We start from the raw sequence: 25,190 nt of genomic DNA, 5'->3' as shown, positions 1-25,190 counted from the left end.
GTTTATAGACTTAATTCTTGGGTGCCCAATGACAGTCTTTTGTCCACACCAAATGGAAGTCCTTAAGTTGAAATATCGTACTTGGGCTTTTTCTGATCAATGTATAGCCAAATATGACATAGTTCTTGGGAATGAAAACATACCAATCAAGAGGTGTAGTGTTTTAAATCCAGCCACACTATTACATGATTTACAACAAATGGAGAATGATTGCATGGTTGTACTGAAGTGGTCCAATTAATAGAATAACTGAGGCAGGATTTGAAAGATTCACCATTGGACAATCCTGACCTTGTCCTTTATACAGATGGTTAATTTTTCATGCAGAATGGTATCCGTTTTACAGGGGCCACAGTGGTCATTGAGTTTGAGACACTGTGGTATGGTTTATTATCCAATAACAGGAGTGCACAAGGGTCAGAGTTGGTATCTCTGAAGTATGCCTGTATATTAGCTGAAGGCAAAAGGTCTAATATCTATACAGATTCTCATCATGCATTCTTGGTCTGCCATGCAATGGGTTCCATCTGGAAGCAAAGAGGTATTATTACACCAGGGGGAAACAGATAGCTCATGAGGAGATTATCATAGAGTTACTGGCAGCTATTAAAAAACCAAAAAGAATTGGCTGTGATACACTGCAGAGGTCATTATTTTGGCAGAGATCCAGTTTCTTGAGTTAATCATCGTGCTGATGTTACTGCCCATTATGTAGCACAAAATGCCTCAGATTACATAATGAATTTCTCAGTCATAGAATATGAAGATCTTGAAAGAGCATATCTAGACTCAGAAATTCAAATATGGCAGCATAATTTTGGAGCTAGGAAAGAGGCATTTGAATATCATCAAAAGGAAAGCCAATACTTCCAAAGGTATTTTTCAATCATAGTAGCCAGACTATTCATAATTAAAGCCATTTTGGGATGCAGGCTTTGGTTGGTACTGTAAAAAGAGTGTGAATAGCCCCAGGAATTACCGTTGTGGCAAACAAAATTTGTTCCAGCTGTTCTATTTGTCAGAAATTCAGTCAGGGTGTTTTTAAGAAAAGAGGTCTAGGTGGGAGACCATTAGCTTACACTCCTTTTGAAAATCTGCAAATAGATTATATTACTAGGCCCAAAGCAGGGAAATAGAAATATTGCTTGGTACTGGTGGATAAATTGACAAGATGGCTGAAAGCATTTCTATCTGCTAGGAACACTTCAGCATTTGTAGTTAAGATCTTGCTGAGGGAGATTGTTCCAAGATTTGACGTACCAGTCAGAATTGGTTTGGATAAAGGGGCCCATTTCGCAGATGGTATAATAAAACAAGTATATGAGAATCTCAGCAAAGTTTCATGTTCTGTACCATCCACAAAACTCAGGTCAAGTAGAAAGAATAAATAGAGAAATTAAAAAACTATGACAGGGAAACTTTGTTCCGAGATGCATCTGAAATGGTCAGACATATTACTACTAGTGTTATTCTATATCCATAGAAGACCAAGGGTTGATATTCCTGTTTCACCATTTGGAATGTTTCATGGTCCTCTACCTTTACAAACCAAGAGTTGTAAAGGAGTTTAGGCATTGATGTTAGGGGCTGACATCCAGATAGCATCCTATATAAGTGCCTTACAAGATAAATTACGAGAACTGCAAGCTATGGGGCTATTAATTCAGAGGGGTCCTCTGGACTATTCATTACATAACATCAAGCCAGGTGACTCAATTTATATAACAAATTTTAATAAAACCTTAGGAACACAACAATCATGGGTTGGTCCATTAATGGTAATTTTAACTTCACCTTCTGCAATGAAAGTTTTAGAAAAAGAATTATGGTTCCATTGCTTGCATGTTAAAAAAGGTCCCTAGAGTAGTAGACGAGGAAGAAGGAAGAGATCCTGAAGAAGAAGGAGAGATAGCTGAGAGATTGTCATCAGGCAACATGTCTACAGGCAAAAAGATCAGGGAAGAGGACAATGGATCAGATGGAGAGGACTTAAGATAAAGGACATCGTGGCAGGACCCCAGAGGAAGTACAGCAAAATTGACAGGATGATAGACTTTTACTCAAGGATTTACTACAGAATAGGATGATAGACTGATATGTATTTGGTTTATAAGATTTTGTATCATGTTGCACACAGCATATGTTCACTATAGATACATGCACCAGTACATATTATAATGCAGATGGAGGAAGAAGATGGAAGAGGAGACAACAAGGCAACAGCAGACGAGTATCTGAATATCTGGTGAGTATAATTGCATCTAACATATACATTTAGGACACATTAATAAAAAATATTCATATTAACTCTATAAGGTCTTACCTGGATGAAATGTATTTGGGATATTTCACTCAGGTAATATCAGGACACACATAGGATTATATAGATTTTTTGTTTTGGGTTTTTGTTTTTTAGTATTATTAGAGGGTAGAGATTTTCCTAACACAAATGTGCATATATGTAATATACTTTGTGTATATATATGTATATATATATGTAATATATTTAGTATTATATAGTATCTATATCATAGTTTAATGTAGGATATATAGTATCTGTATCATAGTTTAATGTAGGATAAGTGAATGTGTAAATAGGTGTGTAAAATATGTAGATATTGTAAATTTTGTATAGATTTTGTATACATCTTGTATAGGTTTTGTATATTCTTGTATATTTCTGCATATTCCTATATATTTATGCATACTTATATATACTTGAGTGTGAACATTTGCACAAGTGCGAAAAGTTATATTTTTATAATATGTATATATTTGTAAATTTGTACAGAAGTATTTATACATGTCTGTAAATTTATGCATAGTTTAATGCTACAAAGATAAGATTTTTAGGATAAAACACTTAGTTTTCAGTTTTCTTTATTAGAATAAGTCAGCATAAGAAAAAGTTTTGTTTTTCAATTGTTTCAACTAAGAGTTTTAAGATACATTTTGTAAAAGTTTTTTGCATGGTTAGACAGATAGTTTTGTTTAATGTAAAAGCATGTGCTACATTGTGTTATTTGTAACTCTATCTTTACAATATTTTGTTACATTATGTTGTTTTTGCATATATAACATATTTGTTATAACATATATAATTGTTATATGTATGTTGTTTTTGCATATATAACATATGATTGTTATTGCGACCTTTGTATTCGTTTTCTTTTATGTAATTGCTTATTTTAAGTCCCTTTTCATCTAATTCTTTAGTGTAAGAGAGTTGATAGAGAGGGAGTAGATAGAAAAGTTTTAGGTAAGAACTGTTTGTTGTGAGTTTATATAAGATAGACTGGGTATAACATAATGGGGGATTTCTATAGTGATGAGCATATGACAAATCAATAAATTTCGTCAGATGCTCAGTGGGCAGAATGTAGGGATATAAGTAAGGGATAGAGAAAAATTGTATGGATTCATTTTATTTTTATTTTTTTCCATTTAAAATAAAAAGTTATGATTTTATTTTGAATATTAATACACCAGAAAAAATAGTTCTTTTATGTCGTGAAATATGCACTTGAAAATGGTAACAATCCTGGCAATGCTCTGGTTTGCTCTATCAGGCTTACATGGATGGCCCTCTAGCTGAGCACAGTTTACAGACTTCCAAAGAGCCTGCATCTTTTGGTGGTTTTCAAAGAAAACCTGTGACAGGATTGCCCCTATGAAGCACACAGAGCCAAAGAAAGAGTAGGACCTCTTGCTAAGGCCCCTCAGCTTTTTGTTAGGGTTACCCCCACTTTTTATCTACTAGGGAATGACCAAAGTGCTACAAAGAAGTGAGGAAATAATTCATTATCGGTATTAACCTGCTAGTGAGGACCCACTCACCAGTCCTAGCCAGTATAGCCTACTATCAGATTTAAATAACTAATTTCTTTGAATGATACTTCAGGAGAAGCCCACTACAACATGGTCCCTTGCACCAAGGGTTTGGATTTACATTTATAATTGAAGTATAGGGAGACCCATCTTCCTACAGGTGAGCCCTGGCCCAGGAAAGACAATGGGACAAACTATCAGCTTTGTTATTGATACTCCCCAAACACACATGCTACCAATGTATTTCCATGGTATTTTCTGCTCAGCTTTCCTCAATTGGAGAAGTCCAATTATTTCCCAGTTTCTAATTACACCCATTCCATGAATCAACGTGATGCAGGGAGAAATGAAAAACAAGAAACCCAGATCCCCTCCCTTTTCCATGAACCTTGACCATTGAACAAGAGGAAATCAGCATGGTGGCATCACCCTGGGCTTGCAGACCCTCACTATGGATTCATTTTAAAAGGAAAGGAGGAGAGTTTGGATACAATCCCTGGGAAGGAAAAGATTCTGAAGAAGGTTCTTGGGGGTTGACTGTTTTTAAACTGGCCCTTTCTGGATCTGGCTTTCCACTAAGCTGGAAGGAGCTTCTTTTGCTCTGGCATTTTCCCTAGGAAGACCTAATCTTGTGGAAAGAGTAGTGATTCTTGGATTATAGAATTTGCCTTGGAGGAGCTTGCCTTTTCCCTGAAGTACAGAGACCATCTGCCTGAGATCCACTTGTCAGAAATCCACTTGGTGAAGGTAAATCCAGGGATTTTGTTATCTGGGGACTCTGGGTTTACATAGCAACAACCCCAGGTTTTAGGTAAGGGCTCAAATACATCTGTAAGCCCTTCCTCTTTATCCCTTTTTGATAATCCATACTAATTAGGTTAGCAGATAATCAGATATCTGGGTTTTATGGGTCTTAATCAGATATAAGGTGTTTAGAGTAGCTTGAGTGAATTCTCAAGAGTGTAAGGGGTAAATTTAGGGTTTTTTTGACTAATATATTATCCTTATGGTCACCAGGGATTAATTAAAATCCCAATAAAAATACTCAAGTAAGTTTGGGAATTTTATGGTGGTTTAATTAATATAGAGGGAAGGAATTAAGAAGAAGAGAGAGGGAGAAGGGTATAAGATTTCTCTAGCCTGGCCTGAGCCAAGGGGAGTTCAGAGACCTTCCAGCCACAAGGCCTCCTCCAAGATGAGGGGCCTCCTAGGAGGATGGCGTTTTTAGGAAAGGTAAAGGAAAAAAAAAGGAATCAGCCTAAACTGCGAGAGAGCTCAGGGAGGATGCCTCATCTGACCTATGTCAAGATGCCAAGATGCCAAAACGCTGCCATGAGCCAAACCTGGACAAGAGCTGCAGGCATGCTAAGATACCAAGATGCCCAGCACACTACCATCATCCAAGTCTCCACCACGCAAAAGAGCCAGAGCTACCTCTCCATGAAAAAGGCCCCGAGAGAGGAAGTGACATGAAATATATAGACCATTTTTACATCACTTCCTGTGTCTCACATGTACCAATGGTAGCTTAAGCTTGACTTAGGACAGCCCAGAGGGTCTGTCAGTTGTTTCTGATTTGTTACTTGCTAGTACATGTCTGTCATAGGCCATCCTTCCCAACACTTAATACTTAAGTAGGGGTGTAGACATTCCTGTTTGTTAAACTAAGCAGGGTGGAGTAAATCTAAAATTCACAATCCCCCCTTATGATGATTGAGGGACTAGTCTCCCTAATTGATCACTAAACATAATCATCCTGCACCTCTAAATTCTTCTAACTACAGGTGCATACAAAATTTCATCTTCTAAGAGGAAACTATAATAGTTAGATAGAAGAGGGGAATAGAAGAGAGAGAGAGAAAGCAAAATCAATGTTTGATGGTTGCATTGACAAAAACAAATTAGGGGGCAGTCCCCTTTTGTCATAAGAGTATACATTCAATTAAATGTTCAATAAAACTTCAGTTCAATCAATCACACCCAAAGTTCATTCTGGATATTCTTGATGTAGTGTAGGTTTTCTGGAATCTTTCTGCAACAGTTCATCCTCTGGATTTAGGAGTTAACAAACTTTTTCCCTTGAAGATCTTTCTTGAACAAAAATTTTGAAATCTTGAATTTTTATTAAAGCACAATATCCTCCCCCCCCCCTTAAGTGGGTGTTAAGAAACACCCAGTTTAGCTCAGGATGCATAGTTGAGTTATGGGGTTGTATGAGTCAATTATCAAAAGAAGAGAAAAAAACCCAAAAACATAAAGACAAAACTGGAAGAAAGCTAAACTTTTGGGAGAAAGAAAAAAATTCAAAATCAGAATCAAAATATCAAAATCTATGTATATAAAGTGTTGAGTAAACAAGAATAAATTCATAATAGGCCCTTGTATTAGGGTCCAATAAATTTCTAACAAGCTCTTGTATTAGAGTCCAATTAAAGTAATTTCTATCTCACAAGTCTGTAAGACAGAATGCAGTAATATTTCACTTACCCATTTGCAGTCAAGACTACAGGAAGTTTCCATACTATAAGAAAGAAAAAGTACAAGATTTTCATTTTGATAAGGAAGTGTCTTTCCCTGGTCTGATTTTTTTGTCATTCTCAGGGATATGGGAGCCAGGATGATAGCCAAACTTTGGTACTTGTCTGTGAGTATTTCACAAAGAGTATGGATACAAGGAAGTCTTATGACTTAACATATGTCAAGCATCACAACCTCAAGTCTCACACTAGGTTCAAGTCCTTTTGTAATGGCTTAGAAGTGCATCAATCCTACACAGATTGGTTTCTTTCTTTTTACCTGTGTGCTCTTTTTGGCACTATTCAGGTTAAGTCTGTGCTCCTTTTTTATCCCATTTCCTAGAATCAGACACAAACATTAATCACAGTCCCATAGCATTTTATCAATAAATAGCAATTTTATCAATAAATTTCAAGTTCCCACAGTTTAAAGATTTTGGGTATGCATTAATATTATAGTATATATATACACACACATATATATATTTAAACTTATATTACTGTAGACTAAAAAAATTAATATTGATCGTATGTACCTTAAGTACAAGAAATGAAAAAAAAGGACAAAATCAAATATTCTAATCAAAAGAAAAGAAAAGCAATAATAAAAATAAGGACATAAATTCAGGAATTCAATGTGTTCCCCAAAACAGTATCCACTTATCTATGGATTATTATGTCCAATGCACATGATAGGATACAGTCTATCAGTCTCATTAGAAGTGACATGTGCTTCAAATGCAAAAAATGAGAGAAAAAATCAAATACTGTATAGCACAAGTAAAGTGCAACAAAAGAGTACAGATCCATCAATAGGGAAAAAAACCCAAAATGTTAAAAATGTCTATATTTCATAATCACTGGGGTACTGTATTCAAAAATCCATTTCTTCTTTTATCTTCATTCTTCCTTCTTCTTGCTACTATTTGGAAGGGAGACAAAACTGAAAAGTGTTAATATCTACAAAAACAATAGGATCTAAGAGGTACCACCTTCATAGTATTTGGGAAGTTCCTTGGGCACCCCCCAGAGGGGCATTAGCACCCTGAGTATTTTTTGGACAGGCACCACTTAAGTTATATTGTTATGGAGTCATTTGGTTTGAGTTATCATTTTCCCAATATCTATTCCTATAATAATCATTCCTAAAGTTGTGATTTCCATTATCATTATTATAGTTGTTTCTATAGTTATTATTTTTGTAGTTGTTATTAAACTGCATATTATTTGTGATTGCCTTGAATAAAATTCTACACTCTATCATTCTGTGGCCTTTCTCATAGAATTGGCAGGTAATGTATCGATAGTTAGATTCTTGGAGAGGGGCAAGTGCCATTGGTTGAGTATCATGCCTTTTTTCCAGTTTAGCAATCTTACCTGTTAAATATGTCAATCATTTCTCAATTTTCTCCATGAGATCATTAGTCTCTTCCTCCTTTTCTTTGTTTCCTCTTGAAACATATAGAGCATTTTTTCGTAATTCTTCAAGATCCTAATTTGTCTTATGCAATTTTCTTTAGAAAGGTCAAAATCGAGGTATCGACCCCAAAACTCAATTATTCTGTCCATGAATCTGGAGGGTTTCTCTTCCTCATTTTGCTTAATTCTTTCCACTGTCCACTTATCTGTACTGTCAGCACACTCTCTCATGGCAGTTGTAAATAATCCTCAGAGTTGTTATAGTCCCAATTGGGATCCCGAGATGGCCAGTGTGCTGCATTGAGCCCCCAGGCTTTATTTATTTATTTATTTATTCATTTTTCATTTATTTATTTATTTATTCATTCATTCATTTATTTATTTATTTATTTGTTTGTTTGTTTGTTTTGGTCAATTTCAAACATTATTCCTTGATTGCAAAAATCCCTCCACTCCTCCCACCCTTCCCGCTGCCGACACTCAATTCCACTGGATATTACATATGTCCTTGATTTCCATGCTGTTGATGTTTGCACTAGGATGTTCCTTTAGGGTCTATATCTCCAATCATATCCCCCTCAACCCATGTAATAAGCAGTTGTTTTTTTTTTCAGCGTTTCTACTCTTACAGTTTTTCCTCTGAATGTGGATAGTGTTCTTTCTCATAGATCCATCCAAGTTGTTCATGATCACTGCATTGTCACTAATGGAGAAGCCCATTACATTCGATTGTATCACAGTGTATTAGTCTCTGTGTACAATGTTTTCCTGGTTCTGCTCCTTTCACTCTGCATCAATTCCTGGAAGTTGTTCCCATTCCCATGAAATTCCTCCACTTCATTATTCCTTTGAGCACAATAGTATTCCATCATCAACATAGGCCACAATTTGTTCAGCCATTCCCCAATTGAAGGGCATCCCCTCATTTTCCAATTTTTTCGACCACAAAGAGTGTAGCTATGAATATTCTTGTACATGTCTTTTCCCTTCTTTTCAGCAGTTCATGGTACATTCACAAAGATTGACCATGTACTAGGTCATTAAAACATGGCAAACAGAAAAGCAGAAATAATAAATGCAACCTTTTCAGATCATAACGCAATAAATATAATGATCAGTAAGGGTACATGGAGAGCCAAATAAAAAATTAATTTGAAATTAAATTATATGATTCTCCAAAATCAGTTAGAGAACAAATCATAGAAACAATTAATAATTTCATTGAAGAAAATGTCAATGATGAGGCATCCTTTCAAAATCTATGGGATGCAGCCAAAGCAGTACTCAGGGGAAAATTTATATTCTTAAATTCATATATTAACAAATTAGGGAGGGCAGAGGTCAATGAATTGGACATGCAAATCAAAAAACTTGAAAGCAAACAAATTAAAAATTCTCAAATGAAAACTAAATTAGAGATCCTAAAAATTAAGGGAGAAATCAATAAAATCAAAAGTGAAAGAACTATTGAACAAATAAATAAGACTAGAAGCTGGTATTTTGGGGGGGAAAATAGACAATGTTCTGGCCCCTGGGCTTTATTGACATGAGAAATTATTTTATTTTTCTCATATTCAGTTAAAATAGCCTGGAGCAAGTTTTCAACATCTTTGTAAGATGAATTATACTGAAAAAAATATGTCTTTGTCATCTTTTTTGTTACCAAAAAGGGATCTTGTTCATATGTAGGAACATTTCGTGTGAATTCATTTATTTCTTGTGGGGTAAACGGTATATTGTGCCTTAGAGTCACCACATCCCCACTGTCTCCTATTTCAGGAACTTCTCTTAGAGGAAGAAGGCCTCTAGTTGAATTTGGTACCTGTGAGTCAGTTTGACTAGAAAGAATTTCTTTAGAAAGACAATATTTCTTTGAGGCTAGAATTGGTTATGGAGTAGGAGAAGGAACAGGAGAAACTGGGATTTCAGGAGAAGTTGGGATTTCAGGAGAAGGATCTTGGGAAGTACGTTCAGCCAAAGAGTCAAAGACCATGAGAGAAGCAGTTCAGCAGCTGAGCTATAGGAGAGATATTTTCCATCTCCATTTTGGAGGAGGGAATTTCTTCATTTAGAGGTTCAGAAGCAGGTTTGTAAGGGTCAGACATGTTTTGGGTTGGGTCAGTATTTGCCAATTGATCCTGTAAAAAGCATTTTAAATTATCCAATTGGTTTTGCATGTTTTCCTGCATTTTAGCTTCAAATTTTTTCAAGGTAGCATTTCTCTTCACAGTATTAAGGAGTATAAAAATGAAATGACCTAAGAACGTAAGAAATGGAAGGTATTCTGGAATCTTTAATGTCCCTAATTTATCAAATGTCATACAAATTTCATAGAATGTAGTATTCATTTATACACACACACACATACACACACACATATATTAAAATGATTTACAATTTTGGTTTTAGTCAGTAGATGTCGCTACCAGCTAGGGGTTAAAGTCAGGGAGTGAAAACAAAAGATTTGGGTGTAGTGGCCTTTTTTTTTTTTTAAACCCTTACCTTCCATCTTGGAGTCAATTACTGTGTATTGGCTCCAAGGCAGAAGAATGGTAAGGGCTAGGCAATGGGGGTCAAGTGACTGCCCAGGGTCACACAGCTGGGAAGTGTCTGAGGCCAGATTTGAACCTAGGATCTCCCGTCTCTATCTCTAGGCCTGGTTCTCAATCCACTGAGCTACCCAACTGCCCCCTGTAGTGGCCTTTTTTAAAGAGTCTTTTAATCCAAGCAAGTACTCTAGGTCAAAAAGAGACAGAAAACAAAACTTTTTGCCTGAGGCTAAGGTTGAGTTTTTGTTTGGTTTTTGAGGGGTAACAAGCCTCCTTTATTACCCTTTCAGGGTAAAACTGTTTTTCTCTTTGAGCAAAGCCTCAAAGGTTTTGCCTAGCTGGCTTCACCAGGCTTTTTTACTTCTCACTTAATTTTAAAACTAGTGACATGTGGGGAGCAAGACAAGGCCAAAACTTCCTCCAGGTTTTTCTCACCACTAGTTAAGAGTAATCTAGGCAGTATTGTCAGTGAGGGTTGGCTAATTAATTGGGTTGTTTGTTCCCTAAGGGAAGGGAGATTCATAAACAGCTTCCCGGCTAAGGCCACTCCTGCCACTTTTGGGTTAAAAAAAAAACAGCAATGACTTGATTCAATTCAAATTAAGGAGAAAAGAGAAAAAAATATTTTAAACTCACCTGATAAAAAAATTGCTAGGTAAGAGTTTATTCTTTTAAGTAATGAAAACATAGAATTAAAGAAGTGTAGTGTATTAAATTCAGCTACATTGCTACTCAATTTGCCAACTAATGGAGAACTATAGAGATTAAAATTAATATCCAATACTCCAAATTATATTTAATAATATTTGTTAAATATTTATCTTGAAGTATGTGAGATTTTTAATGGTTGAGGTCTTAAACTGTAGTGAGTTAAAATGGTGGAAGATATAAATTGTGATAGATATAAGAGAGGGTGAGTAAATTTGACCGCAGAAAATATGTTTCACTACAGTGTCTTGGTTTTTAAATCAAATATAAGGTGGTCGCTAGGGAAATATTCCCAATTATTCAAATACCCAAGTCAATTGGGTTTTATAGAGATTTTAATTTAACAATACAATGAGTAATCAAAGAAAGAGAGAGAGAGTAAGAAAGGAATAAGTATGAAGGGCCTGAAGCCAATATGGCCTAGACCTGAGTCTTAAGAGAGAAATCAGTCAGTTTTTTAACACTCACCACAAAGTCTGACTAAACAAGGATTCTAGTGACATCAGGCCAGCTCCATCTCAGCTGACTTCAGAGAGCCTTCCAGCCAGAGACTGTTCCAAAAGTCCTCTCTCAAGAGATTCTTCCCAAGCGATCCTCATCAGAGATCCTCCAAAAGGCTTTCTCCAAAAGGATATATATATATATATCAAGAGATTCTGCTTTTTCTTATATAGGTTTTTTTCTCCCATGTCACCTCCCCTAAGTCCCTACATCTACCAATCACTGTAGATGTTTTCCAAAAGACAGCCCATTTTGAATTCACAGCTGAGTAGATTAATCTCTTTAGTAAGTAAGAAAAAAATGCTGCTGTGTCGACTAATTTCATCAGTAAGTCTGAACCAATGAAAACACAGCTGAGTCAACTAATCTCATTAAGACAAAACTTGCCTGACCCTTTTAGGTACCTAGCATCTCATTGTATCAATTCTAAAAACAGGCCTGGCTCAAAGAACTCCTTGCCCCACCATAAGCATGGATCCAAGTACTTTCTTTGTTTAGCCAGGAGTTTTTTTCCCCTAAAGCAGTCTTAAGTACAGTTGGAGTAGAGGTCATCCCATTTCTGATCCTGGCGAGTTCTCACATCAAAATGGGGAATGTTTCTTAGTAGGGAATTTGTTCCAATTAAGAATTCCCTGATGGGGAAATTTTTAACATTCACAAGTCTGAGAGATTTCAAGATTTACAAGTATAAGGAAGTAAGGCTAACAAAAAACCAAGAGCTGCTCCTCCCTCCTCTACATGGATCATGGGAAATGTAGTCTCTAGGGTTCAAGATTCTAAATCAATACAGAACTGTTGCATGAGTGTGAGGAAGTGGTAAAATTAGTGGAACAACTGAGGCAGGACTTAAAAGATGCACCCATTGAAAATGCTGACCTGATTTTATTCACCAATAGGTCTTCTTTTGGGGATTTAGTGTAGAGGGTGTTCTGTGAGCTCTGTCAGTGGCTGTATTGCCCCCTTGTTCTAGAATCTCTGGGCAATTTTCTTTGATTATATCTTGTATTACGATGTCGAGTTTCCTGTTTATTCCTGGCTTTTCTGGAAGTCCAATTATTCTTAAATTATCTCTTCTTCCTCTATTTTCCAAGTCTGTCACCTTGTCAGTGAGATATTTTATGTTCTCTTCTAATTTCTTGGTATTTTGGCTTTGCTTTATTAATTCTTGCTCGTTGTCTTCGAGTTGCCTGATTCTGACTTTTAAAGCCTGGTTTTCCTTTTCATTTTGGTCAAACTGGTTTTGTAGATGCGTGAATTTCTTTTGCATTATTTCCCACTTTTCCTTCCAGAGGGCTTCCATCTTTTTGATGCTTTCCGATTCAAATTCTTCATGGGTTTGTGGAGAGTTTCCATTTCCTTTGGAAGGTTTTGGAGCATTTGCTTGTGTTTCCTCTTCTATATCCTCTGTATTTTGTATTTTTGCTCCATAAAATGTGTCCAAAGTTGCCCCCTTCTTCATGTTTTTCTTGGAATTCTGGGACTTTTGTGCTTCTGTGGAGTTTTCCATCTCTATCTGAGTGGGGAGGACTAGCTTTTCTTATCTCTGTCTGGTGTTCAGAGCTTTTAGCCCTAGGCAGATTGTCCATTCTATGCAGTTGTTGTTCTGTCTTCCCGAGGAAGCCAGGAATTGCTGGTGTTTCCCTGTTACTGCCCTCCTAGGTTCCCTCCCGATGTTTCTCTGTTGCCTTACTTCCACGCTCTGAGCCTGGCTGGGCTTTTCCTCAGGGTGTTTGTTTCTGTGCCTTAGCCTGCCAGGAGAGCCAGCACTCTGAGGGGGAGGGGACGCTGCTTCCCGGGGCTCCGAGGGCTCCTGATAGGATTATCTTTCCCTGGGTTGAACTGAGTGTGCTCTGAGGCAGGGACCTTCTGTGAGACTCGGATAGAAGGATCTAGCCAGGGGGTTACAAGCCCCCCGTCTCTCTCTGTTTCCCTTCTGTCTGTGTTGGGTGCCCCCTCGTCTGAGTCAGGTTGTTTTCAGGAAGGGGCCTTCAGAATAGCTGGCCCTGAGGCTCTGAGGTTCCCTCTGCTGCCTTGGACTCGGCGCTCTAGGTTGGGGAGGATGGGTCCTGGGACCTTCCTTCTGCCTACTCCTTAGGTCCTAGTGATCTCGGGTTCTGGCTTTTGGGGGGGCCGTACCTTTTGATCCAGGTCCAGGTCCAGGAGGAGGATTCCCAGGGTCTATGCTGTTGATCATTTTGAATTTCAGTGCCCTAGGAGCATATAGTTTGAGTTCGGTAGGGAAGGTTTCAGGAGGTCTGAACTTTAGCTTTCTCTAAGCCGCCATCTTGACCGGAAGTCTCACCAATAGGTCTTCTTACATGTACAATGGAATTCGTTATATGGGAGATGCAGTGGTCACAGAGTTTGAAAGTCTGTGGTTTACATCACTACTCAACAACATGAGTGCTCAGGGAGTGGAATTAATCGCATTAATGAAAGCCTCTAATCTAGCTGAGGGCAAGACTGTTAATATCTATACAGTCTCTAAATATGGGTTCTCAGCATGTCATGCAAAGGGTGCAATTTGGAAAAACCAAGGGTGTATAACATGTGGGGGAAAGCAGATAGCACATGCAGAGATCACTGCAGAATTGCTAGATGCTATCCAAAAGCCAAATCAGATATCTGTAATTCATTGCAGAGCCCATGGTTTTGGAAAGGATCTGGTGTCTTAAGGGAATTATGGGGCTGATGTGACAGCTAAATATGCTTCCAGAAAAGTTCCAGTCTATGTTATGAATCTGTCCATCATAGAGTCGACTGATCTTACAAAAGCTTATAAAGACTCTGAGATTCTATTATGGTAGGAAAAGTTTGGAGCAAGAGAGGTAAATGGAATATGACTCTCAGACACTGGAAAGCCAATCTTACCAAAAGCTTTTTATTACCATATATGTAATGCCATCCATAGTAAAGGACACATTGGCACTCAGGCTTTAGCAGATTCCATTAAAAGAACATGGATAGCTCGAGGAATTACCACTGTTGCAAATAGGGTCTGTACTAGTTGTAAATAGCTGTCAAAGATTCAACCAGGAAGCATTTAGAAAGAAAGGGTTAGGAAGGAGACCTTTAGCCTTTCTCCATTTGAAAATTTTCAGATAGACTATATTAATATGCCTAAAGCAGGGAAATACAAGTATTGCTTGGTATTGCTGGGTAGGTTAACAAGATGGCCAGGAGAATTTCCATCTACAACAAATACAGCAGGATTTGTAGTAACGATATTGCTAAGGGAGCTAATTCTTAGATATGGGACCCCAGTTAGCATATACTCAGACAAGGGATCATATTTTATGAACCAGATATTGAGTCAGGTTTATTAAAATCTATGAATAATGGCAAAATTCCATTTGCCTTATCATCTACAGAGCTCTGGACATGTAGACAGGCTAAACAGAGACATTAAAAAGTGTGGTGGGAAAACTTTGTACAGAGACTCATTTAAAATGGCCAGAAATTTTTTTTAGCTTTATTTTACATATGTACAAGGTCATGTGTAGACTTACATATTTCACCTAATGAAATACTGTATACATCCACCTTTATAAGCAAAAACTTGCAAGACAGCTTATGTCTCGATGGTTGGAGGAGACATGTAGATAACATCCTATATTATTGCTTTGCAAGAAAGATTAAGAAATTTACATAACATGGGACTGCTAGTTCAGTCTGGACCACTAGATTATTCTTTGCTCAATATACAACCAGGAGATTTGGTTTATATAAAGTACTTTCCAAAAACATCTGCCACACAAGAGAGTTGGCTGGGACCTTACACAGTTATTCTTAGCTCACCTTCAGCAGTAAAAATCTTAGAAAGAGAGTCGTGGATTCATTGATCACATGTTAAATTAGCTCACAGTGAAAATAGAAATGAGAAAAGTAGAAAACAGTTATCTAGAGGAGAGCTGAGAGATTTCATCAGGCAACACAGACTGCAGTCAGGAGGATCATTAGGAGACGATGAGTTCAGTGGAAGAATACTTTCAAATAGACCAGAGAAGAACAGTATAGAAGCAGACCTTAGGATGACAGCAGAAGGAGAAGCAGCCAGAAACAGCTAACCTGATGCTGACAGATTAACAGAGACTGTACAAGATTCTGCAAAGAAGAGGAACAGAGAAATGGACATGAGACTGTGAGATAAATGTGTCATTAAACACAGCACATTTCCAAATTTGTTTCATTCAAAACTGCATAGTTACCAAGAACTGAAGACAGAAGAGAATCAACAGGCAACATGAGAAGAGGAATATCTAAAATTTTGTTAGGTATACTTACTTACATGCAACAAGTATATAAAAGAATACATATTTCATGAAATGTTATAAGATCTTTATTAGCTACTGTATCTGTGTAAATAAATGGATACTTAATGAAGTGGGTACTATAATAGTAAATTAGTTATACATATTAGATTTAATAAGGTCTTACCTACATAGAAGGTCTGATTGAGATATTCTTCTTAGGTAATATCAGAGAACATACAGGGATCAATGTAGATATTAGGATGATGACATTTAGTACATATTACACACATGTACATTGCTCTGTAAAATGTGTAGATATTTGTAAAACAGGGATAACATAATTGTAATATAGGGAGTGTAAATACATGTACATGTATGTATATGTATATATGATTTTGTATAGTCTCTATATGTATATAACACATTAATTCAATATTTATAGTTGCTATAATGCAGTTTTTCAGATCTGCACATATATGTGTATATATGTAACACACATCTCTATAAAATATGTAATATATGTATATATGTAAAGATTCTGTAAAATAGTTGTATGAATAGTTAAATTGTTGCAAAAACTTAGATTCATAAGGTCAGATACTTAGTTCAAAGTTATATGTAGACAGTTTTGGCTTTATGTAATAGCAATAGCAGGTGGCATGAGATAAGTTGTGTTTTGAATTGTTCAGATTAGACTTTTTAGAATGAATTTTGCATACGTTTATTTTTTAGTCAGATAGATTGTGTTTTGAAAAAGCATATGCTACATTGTGTTTATTGTAATTTTTTCCATTTTCCTAGTTTTTCTAGTTTTCTATTTTTACACATTGTTATACTTTTAGATAAGATTATTTTTGTATTAGTTTAGCAGCATAGTTTTTTTACAGTTTTGCAAAAGTTTTGTATTTACATATTTGACCTTTTGAATTTTATTGTATTCTTTATACTTTGAAGTTTGTATTCAGACATTTTGTTCCTTGTTTTGTTTTGCAAATGTTTACACTTTGATCTTTGTAACAAGTTGTAAATCCCTTCCCTTCCCTTCTCTTTCCCTAGTTAAATCCCCAGAGTAGGGAAGTTAAGATAGGATAAGGTAAGTAAGTGGAGATGGTCTGTTATTTTGGGGTAAGAATTTAGATTAGGGATATAATAAGGAGAATTAAGTTTAATGGTACACAGACACCAAAACAGTTTTTGTCAAAATGAGTTTTGGTCTGTGCAAAGTGTTATGGTTAAATTTAGGGGTTGAAACTGAGTATAATAATTATAGGTCGCCAAGGATTTTACTTATAAAATCCTAAAATGAAACACTCAAGTCAGAATGGAATTTTATAGTCATTTAATTACAATAGGAGGAAGAAATTAAAAGAGGGGGAGAGAGAGAGGAGAGAAGGAAAGGGAGTTAGCTCAACTGCTCCAGCTCAGGCTGAACTGGAGGCAGGAGTTCAAGGGTTTGGCCTGGGAGGCAAAGGGAAAAGGGGAATCAGTCCTTATCACTCACCCACGTGACTGATTGAAAGAAAGCTGTCTGAGGGGCTCCTCCAAGCTTGAGCTCCAGGATAGAACTGGCATCTCTCCCTCTCCATAGGAAGTGCCGAGAACTCCAGAGGCTGTTTTCTACCTCACTTCCTGCATCTCACATGTGCCAATGGTAGCTCAAGCTTGGCTTAGGACAGCCCGGGGTGGGGTTGGGGGGAAGTTAGTTATTTCTGATTTGTCATTAGCTAACACATGCCCATGTAGTGTGGGTGTGCACATTCCTGGGTGCTAGACCAAGCAAGATGGAGAGAATTTAAACATTACAATCCCCCCTGATGATGATTGGGGGACTAGTCTCTCCAATTGATCACTAAACATAAGCAACCTGCACCCCAAAAATTTCTAACTGCAGGTGTATACAAAATTTTATCTTCTAAGAGGAAAACTACAATAGTTATAGATAAGGGGGAAATAGAGGAGAGAGAGAGAGACAGCAAAACCAATGTTTTTGCTGGGCGCATTGACAAAAGCCAATTAGGTGGCAGTTCCCTTTGGCATAAGAGTGTACATTCAAAAAAATGTTCAATCAACCTTCAGTTCAATCACTTGCACCCCAAGGTTCAATATCTTTCTGTAGTGTAAGGGTTTAGGTATCTTTCTGCAAAGCTCATTCTCTGGATTCAGGAGTTAACAAGCTTCTTCTCTGAAGATCTTTCTCAAACAAAATCTAAATCTTGGATTTTATGAAAATACAATCCCCCCCTGAAGAAGGTGTTGAAAAACACCCAGTTAAGCTGAGGATGCAAGGTTTAGTTATGGGTGAATGTGAGTCAATTCAAAAAACAATAACAAAAACTGTGAATCTTAAAACTACTCAGACTCTACTTTAGAAGATTTGATTAAGCTATTCCTGATTTTTAACAATGAAGGTAGTTGATCAGGAATGTATTGAGAACTTTTAAAATTACTCCACCCTACTCAGACAGTGCCTTAGGGGAAGATAAAGTTGCAAACTCCTGACTGAACAATGAAAAGTCCCTAACTCATACTTATAGTAAAGATAGAACCTTAAGCTAGGTCTAAGGTTGCTAAGTACCTATAAAGGTTAAATTAATCACTAAAAGGTCAAGCAACTTACAAAAGACAAGCTTAACAAAAGAGGTGTGGAGCACTCAGAGGATTTAATCTAACTGGAGAAGGTGAGAACAAAAGAAGATGAGAACTAAGAATGGGCAGTCCTGGGGAAAAGCATCTACTGTGATTGGTAGACGTGAAAATTTAGGGGAGGTGACATAAGAGAAAATTTCTTTAAAAGGAGAAGTCAGTTTGGGCAATTAAATTTAGTTTGAAGTTAGTTGGAGTTCAAAGTTGAATTGGAGTTGGAGTTTGGAGTTGAAGTAAGGATACTTTGAATGGAGTTCGCAATTGAACCCAGCTTGGAGACGATCTTGTGGTGAGTGATAAAGACTGACTCACTGTCCCTTAGGCTCAGGCCTAGGCCATTTTGGCCTAGGCCCTTTTCTACTGTTTGGCTACTCTCTCTCTCTCTCTCTCTCTCTCTCTCTCTCTCTCTCTCTCTCTCTCTCTCTCCCCCTTCCCTTAATTCCTTCATTTATATTAATTAAAAATCTTCATAAATCCCAGCTGACTTGGATATTTTCATATTTGGGAATTTCCCATGGCGACCACTTATTTTAGATTTTAAGTCCAAACACTAAAATTATCTTTACAGTTTGGCCAAAACCTTTACAGTTTGGGCATTTACAGTTTTTAACATTCACATCCTTTTTGATCTTGTTTCCTAGAATCAGACACAAACATTAATCACAGTCCCATAACAATTATCAATAAATGGAAGATTCCCACAGTCTAAAGTTATTTGGGTATGTATTAATATTATAGCAAGTATATATATTTACACTTATATTATTGTAGAATAAAATTAATATTGATTGAATGTACCTTGAATACATAGAAATGATTTGTCATTAGCTAACACATGCCCGTGTAGTGTGGGTGTAAGCAGGGAATTACAGGAATGAAAAAGAACATAGTGAGTTTGCAAACAAATAGCAAAAGAAGAGTTTGAAAAGAGGGACCTTGCCTCAAACCACAGAACTTTATGGACTCTGTTTTGGAGTCTGGGAAAGAGACAAGATTGGACAGATTGAGACAATTGGGGGCCATTGGTGCCTGTTCTGGGGTGAGCAACTTCCTGTGGCTGAGCCAAAGGAGAGTTGACTGACTGAGGAGCCAAATTCTGGTATCCTGGTATTCTGGTATCAACACTGTGTACTAATTTCATCATCTATTTGAGTTCCTGAATCCTGATCATGTTTCCTGAAGTCTGTGGAGAGAATTGCTGGCAGCCCAGTAAATCTGTCTGTGAGAATAGCCTGCAGCCATCTTGGGCCTAGGCCTAAGAAAGCTTGAACTTATCAAAAGTTCAAACCCTTTTTACTCTGACATACTATAATTTATCCAAACATTATTTGGGAGGATTTGTTAAATCAGGTAGATATATAGTTGGGGTCCTAGACAGACAGAGTAGACTGAAGGAACAAGAAAACATTGAAGATGGTTCTTTGAAGAACTCATAGACAAAAGGGAAGGAGTACTCAGTATTCTTAGTTGTAGAGACACTTTTACTTCAAATCCCTCTTTCTCCTATACTTAGATAATAATAAAACATATCTTGTTATTTTTAAAATGAGACACCTATTTTCCCACATGGGAAGTGCCAAGCATTTTTTAAAAATTGAATTAGAAAGGTTTTATTTTTATTTTTGTGAACAGAGGCATTTAAGAATCAATTTTTAAAGGAAATAATAAGTAATGGAAATACCCAGAAAGGAAGGAGACAAAGCAAAATTTCATGTCTCAGGTAAATTTAAAAAATTATGTTGCCATTCATCATGTGATCTCAGAGAGTGTAAAAGAAGAACTGAGATGGAAGGTGATCCCATTTTGCTGACAGACAGGATAGATCATGAAACAATAGGAATATTTCATAAAAGTGCAGACAGTGAAAGGGAAAAGGAAAGATTGAAAGTACAGAGTCTGTCCAGCACTGTGCACAGAGCATGCTGAATCAAAGGGTTTGAGTTTAGCTCCTGGGATTTGAGTGTAGTCATTCAGCCATTCAGAGCTCTTGGCCTAAGTGGTGAATGTAATGAGAATCCTGGCCCTATCTGTGTCACAGATTCTCCTGAGCTGCCAATGTGATTGTGTGTGAAGGTCCTTGTAAATTAAACAATACTTCATATATGAGATAATGAGATGTTTAAATGATCGATTCTGCTCATGTCAATTTGAAATTTTTCTCTTTCCCTTGAGATATAGAATATCAACCAGTTTGTGCTCTGCCAGTGGAGGGAAGGTGGGGTATAACTGTCTACGGATGCAAATGTGACCATGCATGTACGTATATTATCTAAGAGCACAGAAACAACATGTTGATACATAAAAACTTATAAGAAAATAGCATATACATGCACCAAATGACATAGAATCTAAGCACCTGAAGGAATAATAATAATGACAAGAATAACTATCATTTTTAGATAATGCTTTAACAATATTGCATCTTGATCATTTATGAAAACTTGGCTACTCTCAGCAATGCAATCATCGAGGACAATCCTGAAAGTCTTATATTGGGGAATGTCCTCCACCTCCAGAGAAAGAAGTTTTCCACAATTGTGTATTTAGGGTTTCATTTTGGGGTATGAGTGTTCTCTTACAACAATGACCAATATAGAAGTGTGTTTTTCATGTTAATGACATTTTTAAAGATATATAGGGGGCAGCTGGGTTGCTCAGTGGATTGAAAGCCAGGCCTAGCTAGATTCAAATCTGGCCTCAGACACTTCCCAGCTGTGTGACCCTGGGCAAGTCACTTAACCCCCATTGCCTAGCCTTTACCACTCTTCTGCCTTGGAGCCAATACATAGTATTGGCTCCAAAATGGAAGGTGAGGGTTAAAAAAAAATTTTTTTTAAAGATATATAGTGCTTTAAGATTTGCAAAGCACTTTACAAAAAGTATTTCATTTGATCCTTACAACTCTAGGAAGAAAGTACCATTATCCCCAACTGTAACAGTTAAAATTAGTTTCTCTGCTAAAAGTATTATATTTTTATGAGGTTTATTAAAGATTAAGAAATAAAGAAAATTAAAAAAATAAGAAAGCAATGAATAATAAGAAATAAGAATAAGAAATAAGAAAGAAATGCCTAGGAGGGCTGAAAAGCTCATTCACAGCCACTTACTCTACATTTTGAGAGATATGTGTGCTTAGAAGCAGAAGCAGAGAGAGGGCCAAAGTAGGCGGAGAGTCAATTTAAATACAAATTGTGTTCTTGCACTGTAAAAAATAGACTCGAATACAGGACTACAATTCCCATGAGCCTTTGCTCCCCTTCTCCAGAATGCCTTGTAATCTCACCTGGGCCGAGATCGAGAAGGTATTTAAGCTGATTCAAAGGCTTTTGAAGGGCTCTTGGCTCTTTTTGGACTTCCGTTTTGGAGCAGGCGGTCTCTTGCATGATGTGAGGTTATTTTGTCTAGGCCTCTGGCCTAGGCACATGTTTCTTACTTGTATATTCTTTAATCTTTAACCTTTAATAAACCTCTAAAAAATATAATACTTCTTGCTGAGAGAAACTAATTTCTACCTGCCTCAGTCTCCCCATCTCCCCTAAATTTTAACTGTTACAACACTCAGGTGAGGACTTAGGGTGATATTATGGGGAATTCTGGGAACTACCAAGGACTTCTGGGAATTGAAGCCTGGGGTTCAAATCTCCATTTTACACTTATAACAATGACCAATATAGAAGTGTGTTTTTCATGGTAATGAAATTTTTAAAGATATATAGTGCTTTAAGATTTGCAAAGCATTTTACAAAAAGTATTTCATTGATCCTTACAACAACTCTAGGAAGAAGGTACCATTATCCCCATTTTATAGAGGAGGTGAGGGAGGCCAAAATGACCAGCCTTGAAAATACAGGAAGGCCTTAACAAGCTGGCTAGCCTTGGGAAGTTTGTCAGAACCATAAATATGCCAAACCCCAGCTGCAGTAGGTACCAGATAAAGGCCAGGAAGACCTCAATAAATATGCCAAACTCCAGCTGCAGTGGGTACCAGATAAAGGCCAGGAAGACCACAATAACATAAAATTGTCAAAGTCCCAAGAATAGTAGGGAGCAGATAAGAACTATATATGCTGGCAAAATTCGAAGGACAGTATGTAGCAGATAAGGGGCTGGGAGGGGGGCCATACATGCAGAAAAGTATTTAAAGTCCAGCCTGTCAGAAGCAGCTCGGAACTCTGATGGCAGAGGTTCCCACTGATGAGCTTATCAGTTCCATAATAAACGGCCTTTTTCCTTGCCTGATTGCATTGCCCGTGGTCTTCTATTGGTGGTGGGTGAAATCCCGGACCTTAACAGAGGAAACTGAGGCTAGAGAAAGGTAAAGACATGTGTCCTAAGTCCCAGAGCCAGCAGTGTCTGAGTTGGGCTTTTAAGTCTCCTGACTACTGTATAATTAGAAATTCTTGAACCCCTAAAACTATATTACCCAAAATTCCTTTCTGTATTACATAGAATTCTTTCCCCTTTTCCTGTATCCTCGAGTTTTTGCATGATTGTATTTAAGTGGGCTGTAACTCTTCCCATGCTCTCTTTTACTCATGATGGGACTGAGTTCAGGTACTTCCTTTTACTTTAGTTATTATAAATAAAACTTTTAAAATAGAATACTTAGGTATTGAATATTAATTTTAAATCCACATTATGGATTACCATGAAGGGATATGAATTCTAAAAATTCTTGAGCAGATAGCCTTTCAGTAAAGTTAGTAAGTTTACCTGGTCTCCGCCCATCTGTTTTTCCTGCCACCTGCTTGAGTCCCGCTACTTCTGCTGCCACCACCAACAACCATTTCTCCTCCTGCTGCGTGCTCTTGGGAAGAGCTGCTCCACTGCCACCTCCCACTGCTATCTCTGATTTGAGTCTCTGCACAGAGGGTGATGTGTAAAAAATTCTTTCCACCTCAATCCCTTTCCTCACCCCACTAGCCATTTTTCGGTGTGGAGAAAAGAAGCCCCAACCCTCCTACTTCCTAAATTGAAGTCTTAAACTGACCCTGGGCTCCTGGCTGAGAGAGACTTGCAACTCAGGGTTTTTTCCCCCCCACACAATAAGAGGGTGACCCCTCATTTCCTTTGAGGGCAAATAAAAAAAAAAGTTTAAATCTGTGTATTTAAAGTCAGCTTTGGGAAATAAGCCTGCTTTTTCCTTCTCTCTTGACTAAAAACACCAAACCAAAACACTATTTCTCTCATATGTAAATATGCTATTGTTTTCCCTCAAAGTTTTGCCCCTAGAGAGGAGGTGAAAGAACAACACTTTTCTAAGCCTCCTAATTCCTTTCCATTTCTCTCTTGCTCTCTCTCTGTCTCTCTGTCTCTATCTCTCCCTCTCTTTCTCTCTTTCCCTCTCCCTCTCTCTGTTTCTTTCTCTCTCTCTTTTTGGAAAGAAATGCTGTCCCAAACCATTCTTCAAACTCTCAAAGAACTGTTTGAGTTCTTTGATCTAGCTAGTGCATATTGACTCTGCTTGATTTTTTTTCCTGGCAGCTTGTATATTCATTGGCTATTTACCACTTTATTTCCTTCTCCTCAAGAAAATGTCATGAGCTATGCTCCTTAAACTACAAATCAAACTTAAATATTTTGACAAAGTTCTAAAAGTCTTAAATGCTTTCAACATGCAGAGTGGAGATTCTGCCCTGTGCTTCTATGAGAAAATTCAGAGCTCTGACAAAAGAAATGTGAATGGATGATAAATACTGGGGGAGGGGAAGGAAATTTAAAAGATTTTGAAGTTTATTGCTTGCTAACTATTTTGAGTTTATTCTCCTATATTAGAGAACAAGTTTATTCAAATTGGAAAAAAGGATTTTGACTTCACTGCCTATGATATTGCTGATTACTTTAAGGTTTAAATTTTTTAAAGTTTATCTGTACTAATCTAATTAATATCTTTCTGTTATACTGAATCGTTTTAAGCTATTATGTTTTGCCTATATTGATCTTTAATTTCTACCTTTACCTTTGCTGAAGAACAACATATCATTGTACACGCCCATGAACATCTTGCTCAAACCCTTGTCACTAGATCCATAGAAGATCGCATGTTGCCTTTGTTAATTGTCACATAGATGATGATGGATGGATGTGAATGAAGGAATGGCCAAAAACAAAGGAAATCTGAAATTTGACAAAGATACTCCAGGAGGGGAAAATGGAACATTCAGAGGACCTGTAGGGGCTGGGAGAGTTACAAGTTCAAAACAGTTGGAGCTAGAGAGAAATTTCTCTTCTTATCTAGAACTCTAAGGGAGCTGGATGGGATAAGTACTCATCTCAAATCCTTTTACTTGAACTGAACTGAAAGAAATTCTTCACTCCCAGGAAAGACAACCTTTGGAATAGAGACTATATTTTCTTTTCCTTAGGAGAAAATTCAGAGCCATATTCCCTGGAGAGAGTTTTGGTCAAGCCCTTTTCAAAAGTTGCCATAGGAAAGAGATAGTAGGGACCTTCCTTTTCCCTCTGTCCCTTCTTTCTTTTCCCTTCCTTTCAAAACAAATTAGATACTTTGAATTTGGAAACTGTAATTAGACAGGGACAGGGAACACCATAAAAGTTACCAAATCCTTCAGCTGGAGCAGGATCCTGAAGTTAAGTCTCCTAGAGATAGTCTTTGAGGGAATTTCACTCGAGATGGTGGTTTGGATCCTGGCTTCAGCTTAGATTCTGACTCCTGGACTACCTGTTTAGTTGAATGAAAAGGGCTGACTCCTAGTTTGCTAAAAGACTATCTTCCATCTTAGAGGAGGCCTCAAAGTAGTTACTCACTACTG

Source organism: Monodelphis domestica, chromosome 3, assembly GCF_027887165.1.
Source record: "Monodelphis domestica isolate mMonDom1 chromosome 3, mMonDom1.pri, whole genome shotgun sequence".
NCBI classification, from domain to species: Eukaryota; Metazoa; Chordata; class Mammalia; order Didelphimorphia; family Didelphidae; genus Monodelphis; species Monodelphis domestica.
Note: the sequence above shows the minus strand (reverse complement) of the source record.